Source organism: Anas acuta, chromosome 12 (assembly GCF_963932015.1).
Source record: "Anas acuta chromosome 12, bAnaAcu1.1, whole genome shotgun sequence".
Classification (NCBI taxonomy): Eukaryota; Metazoa; Chordata; class Aves; order Anseriformes; family Anatidae; genus Anas; species Anas acuta.
This window is the reverse complement of record NC_088990.1, coordinates 19,586,820-19,596,365: the sequence shown is the minus strand read 5'-3', so window position 1 is coordinate 19,596,365 and position 9,546 is coordinate 19,586,820. Positions and strand designations below refer to the sequence as shown.

The 9,546-nt window shown below is 47.7% G+C and overlaps 1 long non-coding RNA gene across 7 annotated transcripts; it reads right to left on the bottom strand.

Annotated features, from left to right (window-relative positions):
- Positions 1-2,734: 2,734 nt before the first annotated feature.
- On the bottom strand, positions 2,735-8,600 carry LOC137863266 (uncharacterized). 7 transcript variants are annotated; one of them, XR_011100814.1, is made up of 5 exons: positions 8,208-8,600; positions 6,854-6,948; positions 5,740-5,871; positions 3,938-4,326; positions 2,735-3,438 (listed from the first exon to the last, which is right to left on the bottom strand). It is a non-coding gene; the product is annotated as an uncharacterized lncRNA (long non-coding RNA). The 7 variants fall into 7 exon arrangements; XR_011100811.1 differs by having other exon boundaries at positions 5,740-5,812; positions 8,208-8,596; XR_011100810.1 differs by having other exon boundaries at positions 5,740-5,812; positions 6,859-6,948; positions 8,208-8,594.
- Between the last annotated feature and the right edge of the window lie 946 nt (positions 8,601-9,546).

The following is a 9,546-nucleotide window of genomic DNA, read 5'->3' as shown; positions in this document are numbered from 1 at the left end:
GGCCTCTCCCAGTTACATTTTGGCTCACCTCAGGATCAAAGAGAGGAAAATAAATTCATCTAATCTTTTCATTTTGAATCCCCAGACTGTTGTATCAAAGTCTGGCAAGATGGACTATATTCATATAGTACAGAGCACTACGTGATGAGACTCGGTGTACTGGGTACGTACTGACACAGCTACACAAAGGGATAGGAAATGAAAACCTTCAGCCCAGGATGTTCAGCCTTGGCCTGCAATATTTGGGCATTTAAATAAGAACAACCTGATTTTAACAGGAAAATTAATCCTCAGATCCCGTTGAGTTTGGCAGAATCCATAGCATCCTTAAAAACCTGCTCACCTCTACTGAAATTCTTAATGATGGAAATGGGCACCTAATTTTAGGTCTGTTTTGAAAGCATTACCCTATGGGCTCGATTTTCTGCTCTCCCTGGTATAAATGCTTCAATTGAGTCCATGGAGTCAGTTCCACAGGAAACCTGCCCCGTGACCGGAGAATCAGGCTCTATGGCAGCGTAGGAACAAGGGAATTTTTGTCGTCTTTCTTCGAAACACAGATTGCTGGCCTGGTGCTAAATATTTTGAAGAAAGTAAACAAAAAAATGGAAATCAGTAGGTGCTCTGCTGTTAGACCCTGGCATTTGCTGACATACAGAGATTTATATTTTCACATAGTTCCTACCAAAACCCTCCACTGCTCAATTTCACTACCGTTAGGCCCTTTTCAAGCAAAAATATATAGCTATTATCATGTTCTGATCTCTTAAATTAACTTCTTGAAATGATTTACATGACTTCTGATATTTTTTCCCCCATGCTCTTAAATTCCTTCATTTTCCCAGCAGGGCTTTGTCACTGGAGACACAGCCAAGGCTAAGTTAGGAGGGAACTATGAGAACAATGGAGCAATCACCGCACTCCTCTCAAAAGGAAAGCTTATGCTCCTTGCCAGAAATCATTTCCTGGACTCCACACTTTGCTGCTAGAGCTTGCTCACATACAGCAGATTCCTTCAGTTGGAAGCAATCCCTGTCCTGTGCTGCTCCTCCAGTTCCTTGATCCCATGGGATGCCCTGTGCCTTCCCCGCTTTTCCAGCGGCAGTGGCAGGTGCTCAGCACTGCTGGGGATGGGATCTCTTCTTCTGCCACCGCTGCAGAGAGCAAGGTCCAACAGTTTGGTCTGTTTTGCCAGCTGAAAGTAAGCCTGCTTTCCGTAATCCCCTTTGGAAACAGTGACTTGTATAATCTCTTCTCTGGAGCACCTCCTAAAACGAAGTTTTGTAAACCTCATATGCTTCTTTAGTAACTGCGCCGTGATGCATAGTTAGATACAAGCTCAGAAGGATTGTGGCTGTCTCTCTGAAGGGGTGACTGATGGGAATGGAAACACACAAGTGGGAAGATGAAGGCACGTAAATGTCCTGCCTTACAGAAAGGCGAAGTTCTATGTAAATGTCAGTGCAGGCAGACAGCTCCTCAGGAAGAGTGCAGCACTTCACCTTCACTGCATCAGCACTGCACGAATCATGCAGTAATACACTGAAAAGTAAACTATATATTTGGGAATAGATCATGGATTTCTGAAAGAGGGAAATTCTGTTTTACATAAAAGATCTTTTCTTTGGCTGCAATATTCATTCTAGACTGGAAACAGTATTTTTCTTTAATATTTTTTCAAGGGGATTGTGCAAGTTCACTGATGAATGCTAACGTTCCACAGTGTTTACCCAGGACTAAACTTGATGGAAACATGAATCAGAAAATTTATAGGTTTCCATAGTAAAACTGAAGTTTCTGTAGCAGCAGCAAGCCCCAGCATTCCCCAAACAGAAGCTAGAGAAACATATTTGCCAAAAGAAACAGCAAAATGTTGTCAGCAGCAGAAGTCTGGGGGAAAGCAGAAGCACAAGAAATGTTTCCAGCCTAAGTCATCTCTCGCCACCCAGCACTGACAGTTTACTCTTGAGCAGGTACATCCAGAGGCTATGCCTCAGCCGCTTGTTTCAGCGATCCGGCAGGAATCCAAGCACCCATTTATATTGTTTCTATTAATTTCAGTGGAAAGTGGGTGAATAACACTTGGAAGGAAGCGTTTGGAGTTTTGCAATGCTGTATTTTCTATTGCTAATGGCTTGATCCATCTTGCAATAATTTCCAGTGCGCTCCTGCACGAGTAATTGCACTGAGTTAATTGTTGGTGTAGCTCCATTGGGTAGGAGTTCACAAAGTTCAGCCTCTGATGCCAGCCCTGTTTACTTTCCCTCTCGCAGCTCAGCGGCTGGCAGGGCTGCTCCCCGCTCGTGGCTTACCACCCTGCCGCAGGAGCCGGCACTTCCCAGCCCGCTCCTCCAGCTCGGGCAGCTCTCCTCTCCACCAGGACTCACGTTCACACCCTTTGCCCTCGCATGACCCCGCTGCTGCAGGCGGCTCATCTGGAGCTTGTACCAGAACTTTTGGCAAGTTTCTCTGCACAGCTCTCTGCCCACTTGCCATCTCGTTTGCCATCTGCCAGGCAGGCTTGTGGACGCGTCCAGGCTCAGGCAGTGCTCACCCTCCCCAGCAGGATGGAGGCTTGCTGCTGGACGCATCCTCCATCAGATCAGTAACAGGACAGCCTGACGTGCACAGGTGGAGCAGAGCCAGCATCCCTTTAAAATGCCACCTAAAGGTGGTACACCTCACCGTGCCCATAGAGCTGCTCCACCTGTCAGAGAACTGACGCAGTGAGCACATTCACAGCATAAGAATTGCTTCAGCTACACCGGGGAGGATATTGAAATTACAGATGACTTCCTATGTGCATTGTAAATGAAAAGCAGAAGTCCTTTACATAGTGAAGCAATTACCTTGCTGGAACAACAAGTCCAGCCTACAGTTCCACCCAGGCTAAATTAATACCACAGCTCCTATTAGGCTTACGAGAGAGTAGGACAGGAAAGTAGCAGGTTGTTAAATGCAGAGCAGTATTTAATGTACCACACGCGTGGTTTACAAGAGAGGCTGCATATTATTTACCAAAGTAGACAGTGAGTTGGGGTTTATTAGGTAAATGCCAGAGCTATTGCAAAACTGCCGTGGCCTGGTTCTAAAAGTGGTAGGTGTGTAGTTATTAGCTAGAGTCCTCGTAATATATTCATGGCCATTCAGTGACATAGCCTGTGTTAATAGTACAGACTGAATAGAAATGGCTTCAAACAGAAAGGGTTGCACACAGAGTCATCAGGACTTGTTTTTCAGTATAGACATATGAAAATTACTCACAATTAGGTTTCACTGGTCCCCAATTTGGGGATTTTTTTTTTTTTCCTTTTATAGATTCCCCCCAATTCCACTCGTTATCTGCTTTCCTGTAGCTGTATAGCCCGTGGTTTAGCTTGCTCCTTGGCAGGGTTGCTCGCGTCAGTTCCCAGCTGCATTCTCTGTGTCCCGGACTTCCTGTGATAAAGAGCAAGCCCACATCACCCCAAGCATAATGTTTGCAAACTTAACTTTTTTTGGTTTACAGCAATCTTTTCAGGAGTCTGACAGTCTCTGGAAATGGAGAATATAATAGCAACTACAGCAAAAAAAGGGGTGTGGGGGGGAGGCATGAAAAGCTGGACACTGAAAGGCTTGATTCTACTTTGTGGGGTAAAAAATACATCTGTGCCTGGCAAATGTCATCAATGGTGAAATCTACGGCCCACGTACAAAGGTCAACTCCCCTTCATACAGAAGGAGCTAGGATTTCAGCTTGGGCTGTATTGGGTAGTGCTTTCTTTGCTCCTTTTACACTAGTTAAACTGTAATTGCAATCCTTAGTTGATTTATTCTCATGTTGCATAACATTATTTGAAGTGGAAGGAAAATTGACATTCACGCAAGGATCTCAAAGGCAATAAAGTACAGCATGTACACTGAAAAAAGACTTGCAGTAAGTTCTTAAATTGCTTACCTTTGGATGTCAATTACAACTTGAAAATAAAAGAGATCATGGTATGTATTCATAGTGAAGTCAATGTTTATTTAATTCAGCTATTCATTTATTTTTTAACTGGCAGGACAGTTGGAACATTGTTGCACTATCTTTGCTTATATTGCTTTTGGCTCCTTCTGAATTTCTTGGTTAACTTATTTCCCCTTTAAGTTGCTTAACTGAGTTTCTTTCTTTGCACAAAACATAAGCAGCTTTGCTGCCTCACCAGCACAGAGCCTGATTGTTCTCCCGCTGACATCAGGGCAGGTCAGCAGTGACCCCACCACGCTCTGCAGAGTCACATCGATGTACAGGTGACGTCAGACATGCAGCGACCAAAGCCCTTGTTCCGAAGTTGATTGGTTTTGCTTAAAAGGGAAAAGATAAGTACAGAACACATTTGTTTTCCATCTTAACTGAAGTGTCAAATAAGTGCTGCAGTTTTGGCATCTGCTCCATGTGGGATTTGCACACAGGGCTCACGTTGCAGAAAGCAGGGCCCTAGTCACAAACATGCTACCAGTCCATGGCCTTGATCTGAAGATCTTTAAGAAAAGGGGAGGGCTTTGCCCCTGTTTGTTTGCTGTCACCGAGACTTTTTTCCCCTGCTCGGAGCCGATAGCAAGCCATCACGGGCTCTCAGCAGTGAACCCCCCCCTGCATTTAAAGCCCTTCCTCAGCTGCTGCACCGAGTCGGTCGCCCTCCATCCCCGCTGCTTGCAGCTTTTCACTGGGCAAATGAAACACATCACCTCAAGACTTGCAGTCTTTTTTCTTTCCCTTTAAACAAAGAGGTGCATCACTTGTGAGAGGGACAGAGGGGGAACTGGGGAGAGGATACAGGCACTGGGCTGTCCCTGGAGGCTGCTGTGTGCTCCAGCATCGCTGGGACTGCCCCAGCTCAGGGCAGTGCCACCCCAGCACAGCCTCGACTTGTGAAGGAACAAGTGGCGCAGAGTCCCTTTTCTCCCCGGCTCTGGTCTATTGCTGAATCTTAATCCCCTGGTTGCTGTTAGACTTCTGGGTTGACCCCTCTCACATTGATGAGGCAGGACACAGGGCCCTCACTGCAGAGCCCTGCCCCAGCGCCAGGCACCCAGCACCCCGTGGGGCCTCTCCCTTGGCCACTCCTCGCACCCAGCGGCCGCTGGCATCTCCCTTCCCCTCCGCAGCTCTCTGATAACAGCCGCCTCCAGCTACACGAGAGGTGCCCCTGAGCTGTACCTGGCAGCAGCTCCGAGTGCTCGGACCACAGGGGCTCCCTGGCGCTTGCAGGGCTTCAGCAGGGATTAGGCAGCACTGCTCACGCAAACCAGAACCGCCCGACCTCGTGGGCACACCTGCCTTCATCCCCAGCACTAAGGGAAAGATTCACGGGTGACATCTGAACCGAAGCATGGGCTTTTTTTTGCATCATTACTCAAGAAGCAGAAGTACCACAGGTGTCAATCAACGCCTTATACACGCATTGCCCAGCCAAGCCCTATCCCAAAATTTGTTCATGAAACATCTGAGCTGCTGCAGCATGTGAAGAAACTGCAGCCTGTGCTAAACAGAAAGCCCAGAGGCTCCCTTGCGCTTCTCTGAGGTGGGGAATATGTTTGCAGTAGTGTAGCTACAAGGGGAAAAGCAGGCAAAGGGGAGGTGAAGGAACCAAGCAGAAAACAGCCGGTGCTGTGGGTGGAGACAGACGCCCCACCTCGAGGACAACGTAGACTCGCAGTCCCAGCTGGCGACCCTGCATTTCTTCCCCCCCTTCCATCTGAGGTAACAGCACTCACCTCTGCACAGCAGCAGCGTGGATGTCCCAGGCCACGGGCCGTCTCCGCTGCCATGAATCCAGGCTTAGATTAACTGGAGAACAAGAGGGTGGAGGGAACAGAAAGCGAATGCCCACCTAGCACAGGAGGAAGCTACACCAAGAGAAGCACAATGAGGCAGTGGAAGCCACTGTGGCTGGCAGCTGCCCCAACCTGTGGCCACATGGGCGGTGGGCACGCTCAGGTCCCCCAGGACAGCCCCAGGACAGGTGACCCCAGCCCCCTGCACAGGATCCTTCCCTGAGACCTTCGAGGAGCTGAAGCCCAGAGGGGAGGGCTGCCAACGTGCAACACTGGCTGCTTTATGTAGGGGAGACGAGCAGGGTTTACGTGCTGGGAGACTTTGGGTGTCAGGATTTATTGTGCCACTTGCAGCAGGCATCAGAGACAAAATATTGTGCCCTGGAAAGGCTGGGCAAACACGTACACAAACAGAAAAGGGAGGTGGCTGATGCCCATACTTTAAAAAACAAACAAAACTCATTGATGACTTGCTATCATTACCTTGTCAGCTATTCAGGAAATTTAAAACTCATTTTCATCACCATAAATCACAAATGAAACACACAGCAAGCATTACAAGTGCCAAGTGAGTAGCTATGACTGATGCTTACTCTGTGGTATTTTAAGCATCATTTGTCATTGAAAAAAGACAAAACATAAGAAAAACTATTGAGCTCTGTCAGAACGTTGTGTGTAAAAACACAGGCAGGAAGGAAAGGATGTGAGGACTTACTGTAACTGCTGGTGAAAGGCTGCATATTTTCAGTCATTTGTGTTTTTTCCTATGACACACTTGCATGATTTCCCTTTGAGTGGGATAGTTTGAAGAAACACCTTTCCACTCGCTTTTGGCTAAGGAGTAGGCAGTGAAGTATACTTATATTTCCGTGCATGAAAAGAGAGCATTAGAAGTATTTAGAGTGTTGGTGTCAGCTGCGCTGCTGCCAGTGGCTGTGCGTTGCATCAAATACTCCCCTGCAGAGTATTTTCAACATGTATAAATGCAGAATCAGAATTAGAGGGTTGTTCTTAATTATAATTTGGATTTTCCAAAAATAAACACTATCCTAACCTCACCCATGCTGGCTTCAGTCGCAGGCCTCTTTTTTGGCAGCAGCTCCATCGACTTCACTCGCTTTTGGCTGCCTCTGAGGTGGATTTCAACTTCTTTTCAATCCAATCAAAAAAAAAAAGAAATAGGAGAACAGTGTTAAAACACTGTTTTCTAACTTATAAAACATCAGTAAAACTGAAAAATGAATAGCAAAGGCCATAAAGTAGAATGAGGAATACAGAAAATATGTTGTCTGAGAAACAGCCCTTTTCACGTTGCTGCTCCCAGGCCACGTGTGCGTACATTTTTGCAGTAAAAACCCTTGAAAACACTGACTTCTCCATCTTTTCAGATTTCAATTTGTCATCAGGTGTTAGCAGATTATTTAGAGCACAAGCCTTCTAAACAGTCCCTTTGTTTTATATACATTAATTGCTCCCGCTGTCAGCCAGAGGGAGATGTATCACCAGCAGGATAATATATAAAGCTAAGTGCTGTTTTGCCAGGGAGAGCAGAAAAATATTCGGTGATTTTTATGGCACCTTCTCCCTAAGGCCCACAATGCACTTTACAAGTAAGATTGAATTAAGCTTGTCAGCACTCTGTATGGGAGGGAAATATTTCTTTCCCTGTGTCAGAGAAGGGAAACTGAGGCATTAATATTAAGTCCTGAGCAAAACATTTAGCTGCATGCTTTCAAGCCCTGGAAACTTTTTACACAATTTAATTAAGCACATCCTTGAGCGCCTTGCTGGAATAGTGCATGAGAAGGACGCTACAGCACACTGCCATACACCCTGCAGCTGGGAAAACACCCCAGGTTCCCTATCGCTCACCCTCTAGTGACAAGGACTTCTGTTTTAATCCACTGCTGACCCCAGAAATGCAGCTGGAGGCCAGGTGGTTTGGTGCTGAGCATGCTGCTTGGCTGGAGCAGCTGGAGGTGAAGCTGCTCCGTGCTGAGCCAGCCCCAGGCCCAGTGGCAGGGCTGGGAGCAGTGGTGTGCCCACCAGGACACCCACAGCAAGCCCCTGGCTGCGACCCCCCTGCTCTCTTTCCTAGGGGTCTGATTGCTGTTTGCAGGCAGCCCAGTGGGAGCGAGGTGCTGCAGATTGCAGCTGTGTATTTATTCACAGGAACCAGGACCGGCACTGTATTTTTTTGTTGTTGTTGTTATACCAGGCTGTGAACTGCAGACATGGGGATGGGTGCACCCACGTGGGAAGGAGCTAACTGCTGACCTATTTAGATTGATTTGAGCCAGGAGCATTTCTCTTGCAAGATGTGGCTCCCAAACGAATGCTGAGCTTGAGGAAGGGCACCTCCTGCCAACAGGAGGGCAGCAGAGGAGCACAGATGTGAGCACACTTGCCTGGCCTGAAGGAACACATCCCTGGGCGATGGCTGTGGGTCCCCTCCAGCACCTCAGGCACTGCCATTCGCTTCCTTGTGAGCCAGCACCGACACCCAGACACCGCGGTCTTGCTTCTGTCCCCTGCTGCAGGTGCCTTCCCACAAGTCAGTGTTTGCCAAGTGAGGTGCAATGCAAAAACTACATGAAATATAAAAAAGGAACAACCTAAAGCACTTCTAAGGTCAAATGATTTGAAAAAACAAACAAACAAACAAAAAAACACAGGGCTGTATAACTCTGTAGGGATTTTAAATCTGTTTTTAATGCATATGCTCATACTGATGACTCTACACAGCAAGCCTGAGATTGAAACAACCCTTTTCAATTAATATATAATGCATTATTATTAACACCGCACATCCCCTAATTAAAGGGATAATAGGGAACATACCAGCTCTGTTGGTTGCCGTGAGTGACACGCAGCTGGGAGCTAATTGCCTGGCCTCCCACAGCAGCAGATGGAGCCGGGGCACAGCCTGACGCAAAGCCCCCCGCTCATAGCCACCTGCCCCGCAGGTGGGCAGGCACAAACCCGGGGGCTTGGGAAAGTACCGCCAGTCCCAGGCCAGTGAGACCCTCAAAACTCAAGGCACTGACTTGTCACAGAAGAATAAATGCAGCCGGTAAATTCGGTGTGTCTGATGTGCCTCGTGGTTCTGGCAGCTCAGGGGTTGCCTGCAACCCTCCCAAGTGAAGGTTGCAGCTCTCAGCTGTGCACTTCTAGTGCTCAGGATTTTAGGACCAGGCTTGTTTTGTGAGGCTTCTGATGAAGCAGGGGGCAGGCACTCCCGTCAGCCTGAAGGCAGGTGTTCCTGCAAGCATCCCACAAGGATCCACGGAGTGGGACAGCTCTGGGAATGGACCAGGGGGTGGGCTCAGTCCTGCGTGTTGTAGGATCACTCTTCAGCCAGGCTTACACTTTATATTCCTTAAAAATACCTTTAAATAGAATATATACTCACAATGAGAGATGTAAACGCATTGCAAAAGGTTCCATGTCTGAATCGGAGGAGCTTGGACCCTTTCCCGAGCCCCCAGCAGCACAGCCAGCTCCGTGCCCCAGCCAGGCCCAGCCGTGTCCCCACCGCAGGGCTGCCGAGCTCCGGAGGAAGCAGCTGGCATTTTCCAACATGAATCCCAACTCCTTTGCTATTTCCAGTGACTGCTAAGAATATGACAATTTTTCTCTTACTCATGTGAATCCAACAGCCAGTCTTACACTGCCATAAACAGCACAGAAATGTCTAACCCAGGGTTTAGGTTAGAGACAGGAAACCTCTGCTATCCTTTCCCATGT